The 24,327-nt window shown below is 38.9% G+C and overlaps 1 long non-coding RNA gene across 1 annotated transcript; it reads right to left on the reverse strand.

Moving 5' to 3' along the window:
• Positions 1–6,534: 6,534 nt before the first annotated feature.
• Positions 6,535–20,685, reverse strand: LOC110015306 (uncharacterized). The gene is made up of 2 exons (XR_002290482.3): positions 20,573–20,685; positions 6,535–8,096 (listed from the first exon to the last, which is right to left on the reverse strand). It is a non-coding gene; the product is annotated as an uncharacterized LOC110015306 (long non-coding RNA).
• Positions 20,686–24,327: the final 3,642 nt, after the last annotated feature.

The raw sequence follows: 24,327 nt of genomic DNA on the forward strand, positions 1-24,327 counted from the left end.
GGGTGGTGTTTACTCCCCTTTGATCATTTTGGTGTGGGTTAATGCGTTGAATATTTAAAGATCATGAAGTATTTCTGAAGCAGGTAACCATTTGTCGAGGTAACTGCATCAAATGAATCTTCTCTTGTGAAGATTGTGCTGTAAAATCAAGGCTAGAGAAATGTCACCTCCTGTTGTGACTAATATTTGCAGACTCCCTGTCCGTCTGTCATGAACACTTACAGTGACATGCAGCTTGCTTCCCTCTATCACATATTTGTGGTGGGCACCGATGGTCTTGGTTCTATTTGTTTGTCTAAAGTCCCTCCAATGCTGATGGAGCCGATCCATCTTTCAGAGGATTTCACAGCTGAGGAGCATTTAGAGAAGCCCAGGTAGATGTCAGCTCTCAAACTGATAATGAGGGGAAGTGCGAGGGAGGATAAACACAGAAGAGGAGGAGTGGAGGAAGAGGAGTGACGAGAGGAGAGATGCAGAAGGCAAAGCCTAAAATATGCATGCCATTGCGCATGTGTGGATGACTGATAGGTTTGTGTGAAAGCGCCTCTTGATGGGCTCACATGAAGCAGGTCTTTAATTGAGCACTGCTGCCAATCACAAGTGTGCGTGTTTATTTGTGGTGCTACATTCCCCCACTGAAGCATCAAACAAACACACGTAATTCTGAGTCTTTGATCGTCTGAGCGAAACTGTTCGTGCCATGTTGCAATTATTTTGATATTAGAGCGAAAAAAAAGAGACAGATGAAGCAGCAAACCCAACAGATGAGCAGCAAATAAAAGCTGTTACAGGAACAATCAACTGAAAATACAGAGCTTTTAATGCTATTTATAACTCCATGTTTAAAGTAAAAGCACACACACAAATATGTATATATACTGTATACATGTTTTATCTGCAGTCATTTTTTTTGTCATCCCTTCTCCTGCAGATCCAACATCACAGCGAATATGGGCTCACTATCAGTGTCTTCTACCTACTCCCCAGCCTTTATTGCCCCTCTTCTTCTATCTCATGAATAGCCATCTCATGCACTCACTTTGCGAGGGCATAAATGGCCACACAGCCTGCTTTATACAGGGGTAATGTTACAATCATTATTCCTTGCCAGTAGTCCCAACAAGCATATTTCATGTACCTCTCTCTATCTCCCCTGGCTTTTGTTAGGATGACTAAAACAAATGAAGTGGCGATGAGGAGGCCCTTAGTCGCTCAGCTCCTCCTGTTAACACAGCAACTAATGACACAGACACAGCATTTGCATAAGAGTGCATTTGGGTGTTATGGTCATTCCGAAAGGTTTTTTTTTTTAGATTTATCTGTCTTTTTCTGCTGAAGGTGGATTTGAGGTCAGGTGAGTAGATTGATGAGACATGCTTTTTTCGTTTGCTTCTGCTTTTTATCATCCACTTTTTTTTCTCATGTTCAGTCCAACTACTAATAGATTTAGTAGTGAATGGAGAAGGCGTAAAGATTCATGCGAGCCATATTAAGGTCTGGATTGTTGGCAAAAGCTGAATTTGGTGCATTTGGAAGATCTCCCAAACTCATTTTGGACAAGACTGGGATGTGTTGGTTCACTAAAATAAGACTCAAATATAGTTACAACACTTTTTTGCTTGAATGTGTGAAACATGCTAAGAATGATTAAAAAAAAATAAGTTGTCATATTGATTAAGGAATATCCTTTGCCAATGGTCAGATTCCATGATAAAAAAAATTACAAGGTTAAAGTTAAACATTTTTGAATACATGGTAAGACTATTAGAAAGACAAAAAGGTTCTTCATTTGGTCACATTTTGCACTTCTTTAGTGATACAACTTTTGCTTTGGCATACAAGCATCTGTACTCCTGTTCGGCTTGGATGTAAAAATGTGAGTTGAGAAGAACAAACATCAACTTCCCAAAGATTCATCCACAGTGTGTTTTCTGCTTGGCCTGTGCATCCATGCGTGTTTTAATGTACATCTACAGGCAGCAGTGAGTCTGCTGAGTCCTTGGGGTGGGTGCAGCACACTACTGTTCAAAGGTTGTCTCCATGGTGATAGATGTGGGTCATCTCCATGACGATGGATTGAATTAGATGTTGGCCGCCAAGGTCGCGGTCCAAGGACAAGACAAGAGTGACTGCAGCCACCCAGACAGGAAATCGAAGAGGAGCACTCCAAGGAGGGGAGTCGTGGAAAAAGGTGCAATTTCACAAGGCAAATTACTTCTGGGATAGAGGAGAGAAAAAATATCACAGCAATAACAGCACAGCTATAACAGCAGCAGGAACAAGAGGAGAGGAGGGTTGGAAGCACCAGGAAGGAGGAGGAAGGTCCCAAACAAAAAACTCAATTATGAAAGTCATCAAGCACGTGTGCTCACATGAGCAAATAGTGACATCCTTTTACCCCAATGGCATGCAAAGTTCCCCTGGCTAGATCTTTCATGAATTTACCCGTAGATATCCACGTGCCTTATCAAGCTTGGTTTATTCTTGAAACCACTGCTAGCTGTGACTAAAAATTATTGATTGGATTGTGCAACGTGTTCAGCTGCAGTCCTCCTGATTTATTTTGTCTGATCCATTGCGCCGCCCCTTCTCTGCTCTCTGGTGATTCCACAACATTAGTACGTGGAACTGCAGCATATCGCTAAATTGTTAACAAGAAGAGACATGGTGAATAAATGACAGTAAAATTTTAGCCTTGTTCTCTCTGCGCTCAGGGTTTCCCCCGTACACTCAAGTCTTCCTCAGTGTGCCCTCTGTTTTCTATGTGTGTGTGTGTGTGTGTGTAGGTGTGTGTGTATGTGTGTGTGTGTGTGTGTGTACATAAGTGTCTTTATCGGCAGACTGAACACACTAAATCATTAGGTCCACAGTGCCACTGTGCTACTGTGCCTGTTGCCTCGATGCACCTAATTAAACCCCTTTTGTCTCCCATCAATTAACATTGTAATTAAAACTGGTTCTGCTTCTGTTTGCTTAGAGACTGCTGATTCAGTGGAAATGAAATACATGTAGTGATATACAGGCACTTGCATGGACAAGTGCTTTAGTTTTAAGAATGTTGGCATTTTTTTCTAGATCCCGGGCTGTAGTCACGGGACAAAATCTTTTGGAAGTTACAAGTTTGTTAACCCTTGTGCTATCTTAGATGACCCCACCCTTACTTTGACGTGTTCTCCTTACCATGACAAAGGTGGATGAAGGTGGAAAGTTTTCATGTAATCCATGGACACCAGTGAGGTTCACAAATCATTGAAGAAAAAAGGTTCAGCGCACTGTAGTGTGTCTAGATGACCCAGCTCCTAATATTAAAGTGCCTAGGATAGAACAAGGGTTAAACCAGTTAAGTACAAGCACAGAAAAAAAACTAACTTTTAAACCTATGTAACCATTCGTATCATGTTTGACAGCCTCCTATCTAATTAGCACGATCAAAACTTTCCTCAAAAACCCTTTGTATAGAACTTGGTCCATGTTTTCTGCCCTGTAGTTCATCACCATTCCACTAGAGGCAGTAGAAGGGCTTTACTTGCTCAATTCAAACTGGCTGCATCCAAGAAATCTCAAAAACTTTAAGCAAGCAAAGTTATGATAATTTTCAAAAATTAATAATCAGAATAACTTATCTATTGTAATTCGGTTTTTAACTGACTACTTGTTATATCAGAAAAATAGCTACATTTGTTGATAGTTAATTCTTTATGAAACAGTTACACCATGTTAAAAATCTGAGCCCGTGGGTAAATATTGTGCTTTTTTTTCCTGGACAAGTTTAAACTAACATTGCTGTGACAAACTCTAACCAAATTACACAACGTACCATAGTTGGTACTATCAATATGTAATAAAAAATTATATTTGCTATTTTTTTGTGGACTTCATCAAAGGATTTAAAAATATCCTTTAATGAAATCAGAAATTGAAATTTTAATATCAATTCTTTGATGCAGTGGGCTTCACTAGGTTAACATTCATTTAACTTGGTCAGAATAGTGTTGTATATCACAACGATGACCTCAAACGTTGCCTTACATTTCCTGCAATGTCTTGCACAAGTACTTTAAGTACTGTACAAAATTGCCTGTATTATTATTGTTTAATTTAAAGCTACATTTAGGTAAGTTTAAAACCTGGTAAGAAGCCATTTTTATTAAAAAAATACTGGACATTTTCTTTCTCATGGCTGCACATGCACAATAGAATCACACATGCAAATGCCAGTGATGCATTATATACACACATTTTCTGTTTTTTTTTTTTTACACTCACATCATTATGGGGTCTCATTTCATTCAAGAGTGTTATAGAACAGGGGGTGCTGATGGAGCTGGGACATAAGAGCTAAAGCTGTTTATGTGTGTGTGGGGGTGTGTGTGTTTAGGTGCACGTGTGTGTGAATCACTTTTAAGTCGTTAACAGAACCGGGGGATTCACGTCCTGATAATCTCGCACTAATCACCTAATCCTCCTTCCCTCAGGTGCACAAACAGGAAAGGAATACTCGGCAAAAAGAACAACCAACGATATGAGACTCACTTATGCACACAAACAAACACACACCAATGTATAGGCCTATGATACAGCAAATGCACCCAAACAGGCAAATGATTCAGTCAAGGAAATGAGAGGAGCTCCTACCTAATCCAGTCTGTGCAGACTATATTAAGACGCAAATATACATTTTGCCAAAAAAAAATATACACCTTGTCCTCTGTTTCCATGGTAACTGACTGTAGAGCTGTGGGTATACAAGACAGCAGTCGGCAGGCGAAATCACTGAAGAGAGAGGCGTACCAGTCTGTCACCTTAGCTTCCCTATGGGAACAACACCTCTTACTGTACTACTGTACCCTTTTCTCTTTCATATTGAAACATCTATCATACTGATGCATTGGATCTCATTTCTGCTCACCCTAGAATACCATCCTTGATGTTTCTCTCACTGTAGCTCAGGGCAGTTGAGACTGCAGACGTGTGTCTATTAAGCATGGTCGTTTAAGGCATCAACTGCCAACCAGACACACCATCTTTCCTTCTTCTGTTGGAGGCTGCTGATGCTGCTGGAGGCAAACCCGTCCTTGGCTCAAGTCAAGGATTACAGAAGAACACGCCATGTGACCTTAATTCCCCCTTACTGCAGTCGGCCAATCAGGCATAGGGATGAGCAGGTCTCTCATGTTGTGAATATTAGTCGTCTTTACATCGCATTTGTCAAGAGTGTTTGTCTCAGGCAAATTTACTGGGATGGATGGATTAGGTTGGACAAAAGGGAGGTTCATACATCTGTGCCAGTATTTTTAAAGCACCCTGATAGTATGAATCAGCAACAGAAGGAGCAGCGCTCACTCTGGCACGTTTTACACTCAAATGGGCTCATTCATCTTCAGCTACCCCCAAATCCCTGTGCTCTTTCCCCTCACCCACAAGCAGACCTTCACCCCAACACGGTGTCACCATCATCAGCTTGTTCAGCTGGTGGCTGCAAGAGGGGGAAGGGGTTGGAGGACAAAAAAGATGGAGTAATAGATGAATTGATTGATGGGGGGCCTAAATATCCTTTGCTCTCGTTAGCTGAGTTTAATTTTGCAGATACGTGAAAGTGTGACGACAAGAAATAAAGGGGAAAATGTGGTGCTACCGAGCAGGATAGGGGTCAGACTGCGTATGTTGGTGGGGTTTCAATTAGATATGGAGATCAGACAGAATAAGCAGCAGTTTAAATACAAGCTTTGCATGTGGGGGGGGGGGGGGGGGGGGGGGGGGACGCCTGCCTGTTCCTGTCTGTTTGCACCCCCAAGATAAGGTCTGCAGAGCTGCGTGTGCGTCGGAGCAAGTGTGAGTGTGTTTCTTTGTTTTGTTTTGGATGCAGCGGGCTTAACAGACTCAGCACCCTGCATTGGATGGCGTTCACTGTTGTTGGTGACCTCCAACCTTAACTAAACCTTGACCCTGGCAGAAGGCAACAAACAAAGACAGAGAACTCCCTGACCTTCAACGCACCAGCGATGAACCAAACTTGGTCTGAACCATAAACAAACAACCCTTTAACACTGTGCCACACGATCAGATAATGATGCAGGACGGCTCTGATCCAAAAAGCTGCAAATAAAAGTGTGAAAATACTATAAATAGAGAGATAAAAATACCACGCAAGTTCCTCCATTGTTTTTGTTCTTACTTCAGTGATAAAGAAGATTTTTATTTTTATTGGCTTGGTGGAATTGTTCCAAAGCAACACAGAGGATGAAGAATTCAATAGATTTATTTAAAGAGATATAAAGAGTTTAGTTGACTTGTTAGCATGTTCTTCATGCTATAGTTATCTAAGGAATTGTTCATATGCTGCGCTAATATACTAGATTCTTCCTATTTTTCAGGAAACGAAATAAGCATCAATGTGTTACGGTAGTGAAGCGTGCAGATAGTCAGTCCATTATTGTCATTTATTCCGTAATTATGATTCGCTTTTCCAGATCAAATATCCGTTCTTGTTACCGTATTTTGTTAAATAAATTCTTCCCAAAAGTACGACCGATATATGACATTTGTTCTTTATTATGCATGTTTAGACTGCTGCAGCTCATATTACAAAGCGACTTATAGTCCAAACAATTTTACTTAAAACAATTGTGTGGTAAACATAAATACATGAAGAAATACTTTGTCTGTGTGTAGATGCACTAAAAACAACAAAATACAAATGACTATTATAAATCTGTCAGGTTGTGGTCTTCAGACGATTACATCCTCAAATCCTAGAAATGTGTTCAATTAAAAAAATTTTGTCATATTTTAGTTACTAAACAGTATCAGGAATTCACAAGAATCATCATCACATATAAAACACATAAGATTTTTAAAAAATTACATTTTGAGCCAGCCTTTGACTTTTTTTTTCTCTCTCTCTATCTAATGTTAATTTGCTTGTTTGTTTGGTTTGTGTGGTTTGAAGCATCTTCTGATAGCCTTCATTGCAAATGCTACTAAGGTTAATGGCACAGATTGTCCATAAGGCAATTTTTGGGTTTGCAGTCATCAACTGAGCTTTGACATAACAGCAAAGGGTATAAAAAGGTGCACCGATATTTGCATAGAATAATCATATGTGCTCTATTTGGAGGTGTGCAGCATGAATTGCTAATTTGAGGGCAACCAAGATCCTCATGAAATAGCTAAAAAGAGAAGCTTTGATCACCTTTAAATGAAGACTGTTTCTCCTCCATGTTCTCCTTCATCTTCATTGTCAAGGCCATTCAGTAAGTGCACATAAAAGTCTATAAAATGTTTATTAACTTATCTAGTTCATCCCCCGGTGAATGAGACGTGGTCCTGTGGGTGGGCTGAGACGAGGCAGCGGCGGTGAGTGGCAAAGATCAGAAGACAGTTGGTCACTGAGAGAAAATAAATGATGGATTTATCCTACATGGTTTCGCAGTTGCCTCATTTTAATGATTTTACAGAGGGAAAGAACCAGCAGCTATGAACAACTCTATCATTAACCTCTAGCTGGGCTATAAATCAACAACAGTTCATGCAAATTAAGCCAATTCCCATCAGTCTGCCTTTGAAGCCCCTCGCCAAAACCGCATTATTAAAAAAACAGGAAATAAAAGCACATCAAACGTGCACACAAAAACTCAGTAAGGGCTTGTATTTACTTCACCTTCTTTTTATATGTAGATATACATGTGAGCAGAAAATAAAGACAATCTCTGTTTTTTTTTCCTTTTTTGGCCCATTTAAATGGATGCAATTTAGATATCCAAGCAGCTTGTTTAGACGTATTACCTTTATTAGAGGACTCCTAAACTTTCCAGTTAAAGATGACAGGCATTAACAAAAATGTGAAAGTGTACAGCAGTCAAAAGAGAAAAAAATAACAAAAACACAAAATGTGAACCCAAATATATTCTCAGTTCTTTCTTCTTCATGTTTTTACTTTTTTGATTTATTAAATTGTCCTGTAGCACTGATTTCATATGTTATTCCAAAAATGTTTCAGCACATCTTGACTGGAGGAACATTGGATGTGCATTTGTATCCTTGCAGGGTGTTGTGGGACGAAAAGGATGGGCAGCTGCCGTCTCTCTGCGGTTCGTCTGTAGAAAGAGTACACATTGCACGTCATTCAGAAAGGTAACACATACGCCACTATGTCCTTGCCATCTGTCACTGCAGCCTCACATATCCACACAGAACAAAGGAGAGCCAGGCTGCCGAGACGGCAACAGGGCCCCAGCCTTCTATTGTCCTTTTGGGTTGTGGATGAACATAGGGCCCCTCATGATCAGGCCTGCTGAAGTGGTGGCCATTGTTCCCCACACATACACACAGCAAAGAGGTCAAACAGCATAGAATATGCTTAATCTCTAACTGTAAATTGTTTTATTTGTTTGTTTTTGAAAATATCATTATAGGGCATATAGGTTATTGAATCACATTTGTTCCTCTTCTTCCCCAGTTTTTTTCTGGTTTTGTGCTCACATCTCAGATGCAAACATTAAACTCACTTCCTTCCAGTGAGCCATCCTTCAGGTGGACAGCGAGGCCAAAGTCAATTTTCCATTATGGACCTTGTAAATGAAGATAAAGTGTTGCAACAATCGAGGCATTACTTAACACTGTCTTAAAGAAAACCAAAACTCATTTTTAATCCTTCAAGAATCATCTCCCTTGAAATTCTCAAACAAGCTTTCTATATGCCTTTTCTCCAGAAGAAGGTCGTGTGTCTGTTTGCAGAAGAAAATGGTAGGCAAAAAGAGAAATTGATGACTAAATCCAAAGGATGCTTTAGAGTTTTATACATTCTGCACAATTTCCAACCCAGCATGGCAGACAACATCACATAATTGCAGAATAATTGCTCTATTTGTGATCCTCAACTGTGAATTCTGATTCGAAACAAACATCCAAATGCCTAACAGCTTAAAACATTTCTTGGCACACCTGACAACTTAACTTAAAACAATTTTATTTAAATTCAGGTTTTAATGAACAACAAGGCTGCTCTTTTGCTAAAAAAAAAGGTTTCATAATTATTTGAAATATATTTTAAAAGTTTGTGATTTAGAGGTAACTATACATGGAAGCAGCTGTTGTCAATTTCAACATATAACTCTCAGTTCTCCTTTTTTTATGGAGGGGGGGTTCTAATATTTTTAATACAGCATTTTCAATCAGACAGATTGTTGTTGGGGCCCCTTTTGACAAAAGGGGCCAAGCGTTATTTCGAATTGTGGTGGGCCAACTGGCAGCTTCTTGGAAGCCTATTTCATTACTAAAATGACTTTGGCTTCCATCCATTCATCCCATTCTTTAATGGACCATGAAGCAGCATCCACATGACTTATAGAAAAGTTATTCAATGTATGATGGATGTATTTCACATATTTTGTATGTGTTCATATCTTTTTCATGAGTCACAATCAAAGTGTCTGTTCAAGCTGACAACTACTAATTTATCTTGTGCTGCAAATCCTTGCTGTGGCTGTTGTGTCTTGATTATATTACCAAAAATAAGGAAACAATAAGGAAAAATAAAATGCCATTTATGTAGTGTTAACCTTGCACGAGTTGCTATAATAAAAATTAAAAAATTTTAATGCCTTTAACTGTTTTTGCAGCAAAAACATGAAAACAGTAAAGCTTGCAATTTTTTAAAATTTAATTTAATTAAAAATTATTTTACAAGTTTTGATGAGAAATCAAATTGTTGCAAACAATTTATTCACAGTATTGGAATTTTTTTAACTCATCCAATAAAACAAACAAACAATAATAGAATATTGAATAAAAACAATAATATTATGTAAAAAATGTTAAAATTTCTTGAGCCAGTTTATTCTTCAAATAAATAACGTGGTCAAATATAATCCCTTGCAGCAGCCTCCTTTCCCAAGAGGTCCTGGCTGCAGACATCAACAAGTTCTCGGCTGGAACCGAAGGTTCCCCCGTAACGCTCGAAGAAACTTTATTTCCACCAGTGAACCAAACAGTTACGGTTTTCCCCATTTTAACCTTTCATACACGTTTGTATTTGCAATTCTGAACACCTTTGGGTTAGGGTAAATTGTACCAACATCAACAGTGTGTTGTGCAAAGAGTTTGGAGTTTTGACTGTACCGGTAATATAATTCTTTAGTGCCACATTAATTTTTTGCAAAACAGCTCCAGAGGTTCCAGAGCCCCTATGACAAAGATCTAGTGGTATTCATCAGCTTGTTCAGTGTCTCTGAGCCACTGGCTCTGATGCTACTGGCTTAGCAGACACTTTAACGCCAAAAGATTTTGAGCATCTTGCAAGCAACATCAAAGAGCAACACCCAAAATAAATAGTTTGCTCTCCTAAATATTCTCAAAGGACTGACGTGTTGTCCAGTTATGATACTTTTTAAATTGATTGTTTAAATTCATAGTGACAACATAACTAATGCTTAGGTCACATGCACGCCTACAGGGTTGACCCACTGGTGCTGCAGGTTTTTGGGTTGTCCGGATCTGTAGACAGAAACTGCCTCATCTTTAAGGGAGTGCAGGTGTGTCTTGCAGTTCCTTTGAGGCTTGTGCAGCCACCTTAAAGGGACATTGTGAAAATGGAACATACTAGTATTGTGTTTGGTAAGTGTGTCATGAAGCATTTATAATATGCACTTATGGTGTGTGGGTGATGCTATCGTATGGTGCCCTTATGCCACACCCCAGTCATTAGTAAGGTGCGTGCACTGGCTTCTTACTGACCTCTGAGCAAACGCTGCATGCACATGATGTGCATGTGATATGGAAGTTCATGTGGGATACCTGTAGGATGCCCACAAAAATTACACTCTTCTTGTCCAATTTCCACATTTCTAACAGTCAGGCTACATGCAAAGTACGCCTTAAGGAGCATGCACCTTGCACTTGAACAGCACTAATGAGCTCCCAGCGCTGTGCACAAGGTTTGTGGGGGTTACAAAGATGAAAAATTTGTACGACAGGTTTGCGTCTCATCTACTTCCCCCTTACTTACCTTTTTATATTGCTTAAGTGTTTACTACAACCGGATGCCTGCAGCATACCTCGCCTTACGGGCTCACCGGGTTGTCTACGATCTTCAAATTTCCAGCAGCCACCCACATGCCCCACACAGAATTGATTATTTTTCCCCCACAGACAGCGCATTTCCAACCGTAAGGGCAGTTGCCTAAAAAATAGGCTTATGTTTTTGGCAAAGAACAAAATAGATTTAAATGGGTGTGAATAGATTTGGCTTTAAGATGTTTTTTCTAGAAAATGGATGAATCAAAACGAAATCTACTTTCTATAAACCAAATATGTAAAGATCAATTAGCAAATTTTACATTTTGCAAGAACTCTAACAACAAATCTTAAGAGTCAATTTATTTGTTGTATCAGCAGATGGTAAATATGTACAATAAGTTATTAAAAGAAAAAGCACTTACTATCAAACTGGAATATGACAAAAAAGGTTAACATAAATATTTTATATTTCTTCAGAAATGTTTGAATCAATATACTTCATGTTTTCCAATAACTGTTTTCATCTTTAAATGTACCAGTCATCTTTTTTTTTTGTAAAAGATTAAAAAAGGGGAAAAAAATGGTTTTAGATCATTTTTGTGTAGCCAGGCACACAACTCAAAAAAGTCATTTTTCTTTAGCTAAATGACAAACACATGGATAGCCACGTGTTGCAATAATGCAACTCCTGGGACAGCTTTTGCTACAGCGCTGACTCAGGAATCAAAGATCAAAGATCAGACTTGAAGCTCCCGAAAACAGTCTAGTTTCTTTCACGGCTTTAATGATGTTTTGAGCCAAAGGTTGATAATTATGTAATTTATCTTTAGATCTTTCTTTGCAAAGTGTTGTTTTTGGATCACTTTTTCGTGCACACTTCTACAGAAAGTCTTTAACCTTTGGTCCTCAAAGAACCTACATGTCATATATACTACATGTGTCAAATCCTAATCATAAATCTAATCCTAATGATCACCTACTGAAATTACTTTTTTAAAAACAACCAAGCCTCAGTGTGCAAGAATCATATTTGTTCCTACTTCGAAAATTTTCCTTTTTTCCAAAAACAAGGAAGATTACAAAGAAACTAAAAAATATTCAGGCAGAAATTTCCAGGCAGATACACATAACACAAACCCAAAGCATTTTCAGTAGGGATGTACAGGATAAGAGATAGATATTGGAAAGTCGATTTACCACTGATCACACTACAACACTTTTGGTTGAAAACCACAGATACCAACAAGGTTTTGTTGGGAAAGAAAGTATAAAATCAATAAAGAAGTAAATGATCGGTTTCTAGCAAACTGTCAGTTTCTCTTCCTGTTGTGTTTTGTTCTGTCTTACATGTGATGCTATCAAAAGACGTCCAATCATAAGCTCTACAAAGTCAGATCAATTACAGTGAACTGAAGGAAAACCACAGCGAGGGATGTGTGTTTTGGCTGCATTTTCTCAGCACTGCAAACGATGTCTGAATAAATTAATGACACTTTTTTTAACCACAAAGAACAAACAGTCTTGTTTTCACTTAGCAGTACAGTACTGTCCAGTCCAGTCCAGTCCAGTATTTTCAGGGTTTCCAATTTAAAATGGACTCATTAAGGAAGACCAAATCACCTGACTTGCCTGGACCATTCTAAACTGGACCGGACCAAACCGCTCAGTAGAAACGAGGCTTTAAAGAGCAAAAAAAGCCCTGTTTAATTGTTTGAAGCTGTTATGTCAAAAGTATTTTGTTATTGTTGCTTAAAATTAAAAAGAGGCAGTAGGAGAAACAAATTGAGTTTCTCTGTTAAAAGGCATTTTCATTTATAGTTTTAAATGCCAAATGAATAATATACTGTATATCTAGATTTACAAAATCCATTTAGAGATGCATGTAGGTAAAAGAACTGGAGTGTAACATATCGCCACAATTTTTTATGTACTGATTTGTGGGCCACGTATCAAAATGTGATTTAAAACAAGTGAGATGATAAGATACACAACACAATCATCAGAAACACACACTGGCTCGGCACAGAAGGACTCAAACAGGCCATCCACTGGTGGCAGATCAATTCTCAAATGTTAATTGAATCATGACTTTTGACTTTTTGCGAGATCCGGTCTCCTCCGAGAAAATAATTTTTTGGGGAATTGCTGATTTTGGGCCTGTTTACTAGGCTGCAGGAAACATCTTTAGCCAAAAGGTGAAATTTCCTGATTGAGAAATGTGGATGATGGCATTCCAGAGCAGACTGCCTACTCAAGCCGTTTGGCGTTTGTGTGTTTACGTGTGTGTGGTGTGTGTTTGTCCATCTGTCCAGTATTTCTGATTAGTATTCTCAGGCCATGAGTCTACCCTGACAGTTGGGCCTCTGAGAGCAACACTGTCATGAATTCTTTAGCTTTAGTTTGCAAGAACCTTTGTTCTCATCCCTTCACTAAAGGAAAAGTCAAGCCACTGAAAAACAAGTATACACTCTCACACACATCCATATGCGCACCTAAACCCAAATCCTGTGCATACATTGATTTTTGACTGATACTCTACAACGAATGACGGTCCATACAGGCAACATGCACAAACAAGCTGCATCTAACTATCTTATTATCTCACTCAACACATTTCCTTCTGAGTCACAGCTGAGGAGCCACACATACCCATGTATAACACACAAATACACACATGCAGAAAAAAATAATCTGAGAAATTTTCCATCTTTTCTGCCTTTCTCTCTCCCTCTGCCTGTGGAGAGCACTGGCAGGAATCAGGGATAAGAGCAGGGTTGCTAGGCGACAGGTTGTGGTTGCCATGGTGAATTTAAGTGGAACAGCTGGTCCAATCAGCATAAAGTGCGAGCAGGCAGGGGCCGAGCCAGCGCGGCTCATGCCAACACAGAGGCAGGAAGGAAAGTCTGCTGAGGCATGCAGGATGGAGAGGAAAGGAGTGAGGAAGATGAAATAAGGTAACGTTCAAAAAAAGTACAGGAAGTCAGAAAGACGGGAGCAAGCTTTATGAGCAAGATCCTGATTGTTCCAGTGATTTGAAAAAAATAAATAAGTAAACACAGCAGAATACAGAGAAGTGGAGGACAAAAACAGAATGACAGCTACTCCAGGATGCAGATGCACTGAAATAACTTCAGGAAGTCGGGGATCCACTCAGGCAAATATTATTCTTCCCATAAGACAAACAACAGACACATCATCAAAGACAAATCTCCTTAAATGTCTTTCAGGTCCATTTGAAATGGTAGAATCACAACTTATGCAACAACTATGCCCATCAAATCGAAATTTAAAAAAGCATCTGAAGGCAAAAACATGAACTGCAATATGAGAAACCACAACAAACACTATTAGAGGCAGCTAATGATGAAGTGGTGATGAGATGCTGGTAATGATAATGGGAAAGGAAAATGTGTGGAGATGTGGGATTTGTGATTAATTGAGCATTTGTTGAAAAAAAAACATCTCATATGAGGGTCTGGGAGGGGTAGAGACTTATGGCAAATAATTTCTGTCAACAGGGATCATAAGCAGCATATCAGAACAAGGTAAAGGAAAAATAAAGGTGAAACATCGTCAAGATCCAGAGCCTTTAACCTACATTAAGTCATGTCGTCTGTGATTAATGCTGTGAGATATCCAACACTTTGAGTACTCTTTAGAATAAAAGGAGCAACAGATTACAGTAAACAAAAAGTAACTATATATAGATACTGTATATATACATACTGTATATATTCAGTATCTATATATAATTACTTTTTTAACTTTAGTTTGCAATATAAATATACATATATACATACTGTATATATACATACTGTGTGCATACATACTGTATACATTAATACTGTATATATAATAAGAAAATAAAAAAAGGTGGCAACTTTCAAAGAAAACTGAGGCTACACTGAAAGTATCAGTAAAAGGTGGCAAGTGCTCCCTTGAGTCAGTTATTTCTGATTTTGCTTATCTGGTCCAGAAAAGGTCCATTTTCTGGGCCTTCACTGGACACCTCTGCCTGCTTCCTGATAGGCTATCAGTTATTGGTTCCACGGTTTATCAGGTTTCTGAGAATGAAGACAGCAGGTGAGCTGATAAAAACATCTACACAAAAGACAGTCAAAATGTAGGTGTCAGTGTTGATGTCTGCACAGTCAGGCGTGTTTCTACTGCAGAGTATGAACTACTGAAACGGTGTTATGCGACACGAAACAAAGGCACAAATAGGTGCTTTGATAAAAATAATTATTAGTTATCTTTTTATGTACACTGCCTTAGTGTTCTCAGGATAAACATGAAGGGATGCATGTGTTATGGAAGACACTTACAGCGTTCCCTTCTCAACAGCAAAAAAAAAAAGTAACTAGGAAAACTAGACATTCATTAAGAACGGGAACGTTGGGTGACAGCAACCTTGTCTGTGGTGGATTTAAAACATGTTTCAGAATGGTTATGTACAAAAAGAAACACTGAGGTGCTGCTGGCACTTTGACCGGCTCATAAGATGTCCATTAACACACAGCTTTTACTCTGTCACACCTTCTTCTTGTCAATCACGCATAGCATGCAGGAGCTATGGTTTCCAGAGCGACCGAGAGGCACCTTTCTTTGACAACAGTTCAGAATGTGGAGATGGAGGACATTAGCTTTCGCCTCAGGTGTGGTTGAAAAAAGGCGCCTATAGCAGCAACAAGAACAGAACACAGCAGCTATTTCGACTTAAAGAGAGAAAACATAAAACGTTGGCAGGAGCCAAATAAATGGTCTACTTTGAGAATATTTTGGTTTTGAGCTTATGTAGGATTGTTCAAATCCTGTGGAGCATGGTGTGACTTTGGACCCTCTGAGAGTTGAAGCAGCTCTGTGGGGCACTCCTCTCAGTGATAAATGAACTAACCCGCTTCTCACATATAGTGTGAATTAAAATTTCACACATATTCTGTCTCAAAACACGCTTTTCTAAGTATGCAATAACACACTGAACAATACCCCAGTAGACTTCAAAATACATCTTCAAAGAAACCATAAATGTGTCGAACGCATTGCTGTCTTCACACGCACTCTCAAGCCGCACGCATGCACGTACAAAAAAGGGCACAGGCAAGCCACGAACGTATGTGCAATCGATGAAAAGACTTCATGATTGTGTCTTGCTTTAAGTAAAGACCAAACCCAACGACATTATTGAACAGAGGACTGAGACTGAAGTGGGTGTGTCACATGAGGAAAAAAAAAAAACTGGATACAAAGGGAAGACACAATCAGTCACACATTTTAAAGAGAAGCACGTGGCGAGGGGGACAAGCATGAGAGGAAAAACTGCATTTCTGAAGGTGTATGCGTTCGTGTCAGACGGTGACGAGGAGATTGAGTGCATAGAGAATTGAGAGCAGTTAGTAGTGTTTCCCCCTCGGCTGAGGCATTAACAAGCCTATAATGGACTCTCTTAAAAAGCCGACCAGGATCTCCTCCAAAACTAACTGATTTAGAGTGGCCGTGGGCCCCCATGGGCAGTGGCCAAGTCCCCCTCTGTCCCTCCCCAGCATGTCTACAGCCAGCCCCCGGTGGCAGGCAGCACAGAAACACATTGTGTTTGTCTACTGAACCACAAGCAATAGCAGTTTATAACACAATAAAACACAATGAGGAGGCATTAATTGGATATAATAGCCAAGGAATGATTTAGATGATTCAACACCTTTTCTCCAGGACGAGTGCATAAAAGAGTGGGAAAAAAGGAAGAGTGGAATAAAGGGGGATTAAAAATAGACTAACACATCGTCTTCCAACTTTGATTTTTATATGGCAGGCTCACTCAAGTTCACAGTCACCCAAACATAGAGGAAACTACAGAAGTAAACACACAAACTCACATGCAAGTGAATAAATCACTCTGTGTGCTTTCTAGAGCTAAAGGGTCACTGAAGAGCAAGTTAAAGCTAATCATATAGATGAATTCTAAAAAAACGTGTTCAAAAAGTTAGCAATGCATTCAATTAATGAATCCAAGTGGTTCTAAATTAGTATCATCAAGGTTGCATCAAAGTGAAAACGTAATAGTAATCATAATAATAATTTTGCAACTGATTATATAACAGTAGGTTGCCTGCAAATGCAGCTGATGCTGATAAGATGTGACAGGATGAAATAATGAAAAAACAGACCAGCTCACAGCCTCCTTATCACTTATCAATATTTCATTGTCAGACTTTTATTGAATAAAAGAGTGGAATAACAAAAGATTAAGGAATTTTACGGCAAATTGTCATCAAGACCTATTTATTAACACCCCCCCCCCCCCCCCCCCCCCCCAGTCATACCTACACCTTATCTTTTCTGCTTTTCTCTCCACTCACAACCCCTGTCTCTTCACTCCAGTTGGAGTCAAACGGGAGCGGGGTCTTCCACACATGTACATAATTGCCACTTTACTGTCATATCAAATTCATATCAGTGCAGGGTCTTGGGCCTAGAAGAACAATGAGGGCCAGACAAAAGCATGACTTCGTGCTCCATAAGTCGTCCTGATAACCGCAGCGCAGGCGGGTCAATAAAACCAATCATCTCTAATCTTCTTTAGGGAACTAAACAGTTCCCCCAGATACTCAACAATGCCCACTAGACCTTACGTGCGCAGCACTGTACCAGCAAAAAGACCGCATCAACAAGACAGAAAACAATGGCTGAAGCACAATCCCAGCAGCTTCATCAACCTTATCTGAACTCCCATTATTGTCAGCTAACTTCTTAACAGTGTTAACTGATGTTTCAGAAAGTTATGATTTGTTTTTTTTTAATATGGATACAAATAATATTCAGAGAAAGAATAAAATTTATTGTGTTTAAACAACTCTTTTTCTAAGCAGCAAAATTAGAAACGTGACACGTCAAAACTGAAAACCCCCAAGTTGATTTTGTATTTTAAAATAATTATATCACAGATGATTTCAAGCAATTTTAAGAAGGCATAATAATTTCCAAACTTTCAGTTTGTTGTGCTTAAAATTAATGGGTTTTTTTTTCATTTACAGATTGTCAGATACAAAGGAACAAATAGAAAATAGCCAGCAAAATGAAGAGCTATGCAAAAGAAATTCCATAGGAGACTTTAATTAATGAAGCAGCTCTATAACCCCTTCATTCCTACATTTGTTTCCAATTATATAAAAAAAAGTATTCAATTTTTTTTTTCCATCCAAGGTGTTGCCAAAGGTGTTGAGTCCTGGATTTAATGGTACGTTGCAAATTTGTGACATGAATAGGCATGAAAGTTAAATTCATATAAAAAGGGGAGCAAAAATTTGAATGTAATTTTATTTTAAATATTTGATCATTTTGTTTTTTCTGGAATTTTTTGGGTTAGGTTTTTGAATCTCTTTGTGGAGCTTGTCCCAATTGTTTTTATGCATCCTTTTATGTCACAAATTACCTCCCAAAAATACCATATATCTTGTTGTTTCAGATTCGCTCAATTCGTTTTAGATTTTAATACATTTTTTCTTTAAGCAAAATGTTGTTTTAAACTGCACACATTAATTTATACATTAATTTAAACATGTGATGCTGTAAATTCAGGAAGGACTGGTTAGTAGGTTTGTGATGAGCAATTCCAATCGTTTCAGATATCAATCATTTTAGTTTTATTTTATATTTAAAGTGACTGCAGCTGAAATTTTTGTCAGTGAACATGACACCACCTGACTTACAGAACCATAATTGTTCAACCATGTTGTTCATATTTTGCTTTATGAAATTCTTTGAATTCGACTACATTTGAAGCTAGCTGTATGCAACCCAGCTGTAATGATCCCGAACTCTAGCTTTTTCATAGAGATTTACCAAATATGCAAGATATTACAAAAACATAAACATTGTGGGGGATGGGAGAGGTCTGAGTGTAATCCTGCGTGTTTACTGATGATTGTTGTGCATTCACAAATAAATTAAGCAAATATTTAGATGCGATGCTCCTACAGATATGTGTACACGCACAAAAATATTAATCTACACTTTGTAACCACATTTTTTTAAATTGTGGTGTTTAAAGTGTCATGTTCCCACATTTTTCCTCTTTCCCTTAATATTTTGAGTGTCCACACCTCTTTTTCCTATAGGTTTCTCCTGAGTGATGTTTGGCTGAGGTGCTGGTTAATTGTGGGTCTGGCTGCGAGTGCGAGACATGAGCCAGGTTTAGTCACAGTGTTCAGATAAGAAAAGCTGTGCATAGGTTTTTGGGATTGTTGCACATGAACATGCTGTGTGTGTGCGTGTGTAGGTGTGTGTGTGTGTGCGTGTAAGCATCAGTAAAGAGCATTGTTTTGAAGGGAAGCTAGGTGTGCTTCTTGTTTTGATGTGAACGGCTGGCACCAAAGATTTGTGTAAAACACCGTCGATGTCACCTTTGCTCTTCTATGTTGGCCTAATGCAAGTATAAAAATATCTTCTATTTTATTTCTGTTAAAAGTAAATGGTGTATTTTTATGTATTAATTTGCCAGCCCAGGAGTTTTTTTGGTCTGCTGCGTATTCAGACTACACTGCATGAGAAGCCGTTGGTTAATCATAACGTGAAAGAAATGGTAAGCATTAAAGACTAAATGTTGCACAAAGAAAATATTGCACAACTCAATCAGTGTGCACAAGAAAAACCATCAAGTCCTTTCAGGATCAGAGATTTACTGTCAATTTTTATTATTCATTTTGAGGCTTTAACCTGAAGGGTGATTTGTAAACGTGCATGCAAACAGACACACAATTTTTTTTTTTTAGAGATCTAAGATTAATCAGCCCTTTAAAATGTCTATTAAACAACAGTCAAGATAACGACTGTTTTGAACTGACTTTGTGAGAAGCAGATCAATGCAAACAGATCATGACATTTATTGGCTAGAGTGGAGGACCTTTACATTAGTGCTGACACTCTCCTTGCAAGTCAAGTGGCCCGGCTTTATTGATAGGTGAGCACATCTAGTAACAGACAAATGTTCTATATATCATCAACTCAACATTTATGAGAGGTGTTTCTTTATGAGAAAAAAATACTTTTTGCTTTAAAATGTACGCAAAAATACTGAAATGTAGATGATTAACTCCATAAAACATTATGTGTGGATGTTTGTGTTGTTGTTTTTTTGCATGTGTGTGCAAACGAGAGGAGAAAGAATAAAAACCGATTGTCAGGACTCATACTTGAGGGTTTACACTAGAGGGTAACCACAATGAATTGAAATACTATTTAAAAAAAAGTAAAAAGTAATTGTTATAAATGTTGCACAAAAAATTATTTTTTCAGATTAAAAGCAATGAAAATTACTTGAAGGTCAGGTTCTAATATGTACTTTTGTTCTTCCCTAAAAACTCAGAGTAACTGACATCAAATCCATTTTTTTGTGTAAATATATATAAATATATGTTTACGTGTGTATGTATGTATGCATGTGTGTTTTTTTTAATATTTTTCCTCTCCAAATACTTTAAATACCACATTAATTAGGCTAATAAACTAAATAATCTTATTCAGAGCTGAATCCATGTAAACAGGTATTATTTCAGCATCTTACCTGTGACCACGTGGACCACAGTCTCACTGGTGAGCATCTGAGAAGGGAGCAGGTGTGACTTGTTGCATCTCCCAAAACTCTCCGCCTCTAAACTTTGTCTGCCCACTGAGCGCGTCTTTTCAAACGTTGGTTAAAGACTAACTCGCCTACATTTATGTTGGCTACTGTTCTAAGCCTATCTGGCTATATATCAGCGTTTCTTCTCGGATGGGCCCCCCTTGCATTCAAATCAGCGCCCGCGCGCCTGATCGCAGAGGACAGCTTATAGGCCTCTTGAATTGTTCGCCGGGAACAATAGCTTCTTTTGTCAGCCTGTTTCTCTTTCTCTCGGTGGACAATACTGGAGGGTCCTTCTGGATCTCTGCTCTTAAGACATGTTTGCAAAGTTACACCTATTTATGTGCCTTTCAAAATAAGTCGTGCGCATTTGAAAGTGTGGACGGTTTTAGCAAAGTGCACCAGAGGTTTGTTTACGTCCACGATGACTAACTTCACCGCTTTAAAAGAAAAAAAAACGATGCGTCTGAAAATTAGGGCTTTCGTAAGTGCAATGAATTCAGTTTTATTAAAGTTATTAAAAATACTGAAATATAAAAAAGATAAAGGTGCACACGGATACTATGAATCAATTTTGAAAAGTAGAAATAAAATATTTTTTTAAAAACACACTATAGTAAGTTTTGCGGGGGAGGGGGGTGGTTACATATAAGTGTCAAATATTTACACCAACATTCCAACGGGTTTAAATTCTGATCAAAGTGTGTTTATGATGGTTACAGGCATATATTCGCTTATTGTGTCCAGCTGCACAGGAGCCTGCAGAACTGACGCATGCGTAATGATGAAGGGGCCCATGACCAGATGCCCAGCTGGGCTTCTTATGGGCCTTTCAGGAAATCAATGTATTTCATGGGGGGAAAAACAGAAATGTTTTATATGCAAATACATAAAGAATAATAACATTATTATTGTTGTTGTTGCTATAGAAGCTATCTACTAAAATGTCAATTTATCAAAATAATAAGTATTTAATTGAACGTATTTTATTTCTGTAAGTTTTGGTTAAACTAGCCCATATTTGGCAATATCTAAAAATGCAAACAGGTAGATAGTTCTCCATAAACGACTTTTTCAATGCTGTGAAGCACGTGTTGGTAACCTTTTGTGCGTTTGTTTTCCCCAGCTTTTATAAAACAGTCTGTCTTTGCAGTTAACGCGTGTTTTCTTTGTCATAACATCCGAGAGGACCTTTATCAAAAATGCATTCTTTACATTGTAACTTCCCACTGGACGTTTCTTGGTGCAATTCAAATGCATAGGAGGAAAAAAAAATTCCCAGCATTCCTAAAAAGTCCTGGGGCCGCAGCTCACACAACTGGGGCCGACTCACCACTCTTTTGTTGAAGCTTTTGTGGGGGGCTTCGTGTAGGGATTGGGGGTGTAATGAGGGGGCTGCGACTCCCCGATGGGGGTGCATTTGCCGTCCAAAGACCGTTAGACAGTGGCTGAATGAATAGGGCCCTGAATGTCATTGTAATGCATAGGGACAGCTCCCCCTTCATTGCGCTTAAGATGTGGAGGCCGCTCAGCTCTGCAGAGGGAAGAGACGAGCAGAGGAAAAAGCAGCCGCAGCTCAGACCGCAAACCTTCCGTCTGCCTCATCGTGCGTGTGGACAGACACGGAGGATTTCTTTGGCTGAAGTTTGGTGCGTGATGCAACCGCGTTTTGAGTGTTTTCTTTTTTTTTGCCGCCCAAAGATCAAATCCTTCGGCTGCAGCAAACCAGAAGATATGATGGATGGACCCAGATTTATGGTACAGACCTGGAGGATGCCAGAGAATACAAAGGATTTTGACTCTAAGCGTGGATCTATTTTTAAAGCTTTATTTGGACAAAGGATGCGCTCTCTTCACGCATGAGTCACTAATTTTTGTTTATTTTTTATTTACTTATTGATGCGAAGCAGGAGGTTTTAGCACACACATAGGCCTTGAATGGAAGGGCTCCTTTGCCTTAATGTAAATGTGGCGGTGACGTTTTCAGATGCAGATTGTGGCACGGGTTCAAATAATCATGCCGGTTAAAACAGTTAACATTGCATCTGTTTAAAAAAAGAAAATAGGGCGCGCATTTGCAATTCTGCAGGCACTTTCCCCATAAACACTGCAGAAGGTTCCTCCTTTCCATTTCTTTGTTCAGCCAACAGTGGGAGGTATGGTCACAGGAGCAGAAGAAAAGGAACATTCAAAACATATAATGACAGTTTCATCCGGGACTTCAATCAGACGTATTTCCGCGGGACGAGGTTTGAATGCAAAAAGATGTGAGTTTGAGACATCATATCAAACGAGTGGACTTTACAGTATAGTTTAAAGAGTAACATTACAAAATGCATCATGCATTGCTGCTAAAATTCCAATAAAACAACTTAACCTAAAAAACAAATGATTAGATAACTGGCATTAGTATGTGCATTTTTTTTATTTTTTAATTCTTAAAAATGGCTTTGAGCATTAAGAGAAGATTACAGGAAACACGTGACAGTGGAATTTTTTAAGTCCACTAATATTAGAACTGAATTGTATGTCGACAAACCAATAGGATTTGAACCTGTTCGAAACTGTGCATATGCGCTAAAACAGCACTGCTTTGGTGAGGCAAAAGCAAGAGTAGCTTTACCATAATAAATATGAAGTTAGAAATAAACGTAAGGCTACGTGCCTTTAGTTTTACTAGAGCACAGGCCGAAGGCCTCAGAAATAAATTCCGGAGCACATGCATATTTAGAAATAGAAATAAATAAGCAAATAAAAAACAAAGAGATTGGATGAAACATTTAGATATAAACAGAAAGCAGCTGCACGATTGTGAGGGTTTATTACTGTGCTACATCACAAGCTAAATCAAAATATGCATTATATATATATATATATATATATATATATATATATATATATATATATATATATATATATATATATATATATATAGAGAGAGAGAGAGAGAGATATATAGATATATAGATATATAGATATATATATAATCGTTGATTCTCAGTTTGGTTTAGATACTAGTGGACTTGTGTCTAGAAGCTTTTTTTTTGTTGGTAAATGGAGAACTCATAATAGCAGAGAGGTCACCTCCCAGCCCGGTCACAGTGTTCTGTTGAAGGCAGATCAGTGGGAGAAAATGCGCCTCCACGCTCCAAGAAGTTCAAACGCGCACATGCGTTATTCGATTTCCCACGTTTCTGCTTCCTCCACGTTTAACTGCTGACATTCTACCTATTCCTTCCAGGCTGAAGCGAAGTCTTTTAGATACTGCTAACTGCAGTCTACAGCCGTATATGCAGGCATGCATTAAGCGCTGCAGGAAAAAAGTCAGGTCGGTGGTTTCAAGGACGTTCGGGGCTGATGAGAATTTGGTTTTCGTAGAGACTGTGGGCATGAGGTGGGGGGGGGGGGGTAACTTGGGCCGCGGGCCATGACGTCATTGCGCGCCCATGTAATCCTCTTGCGCTGAAACCCAATCAGCCAGACTCGCAATTGTCTAGGATGGGAAGAGAGGGGCGCTCTAATCTGCGAGCCAGTGGATCATACAGCCCGCAACGATGGAGAGCGAGAAAGGGGGGCGCGCATCCAGGGCTGGACTCCGATCGAGATGGGTCAGATTAAAGATACATATTCAAACGGAACCGACTGACTCTTGGATCAGAGGAGATGTTCTTAAAGATGAAGATTTACGCACCGATTGG

This window comes from Oryzias latipes, chromosome 7 (assembly GCF_053564925.1).
Source record: "Oryzias latipes strain Hd-rR chromosome 7, Olatipes_Hd-rR_3.1".
NCBI classification, from domain to species: domain Eukaryota; kingdom Metazoa; phylum Chordata; class Actinopteri; order Beloniformes; family Adrianichthyidae; genus Oryzias; species Oryzias latipes.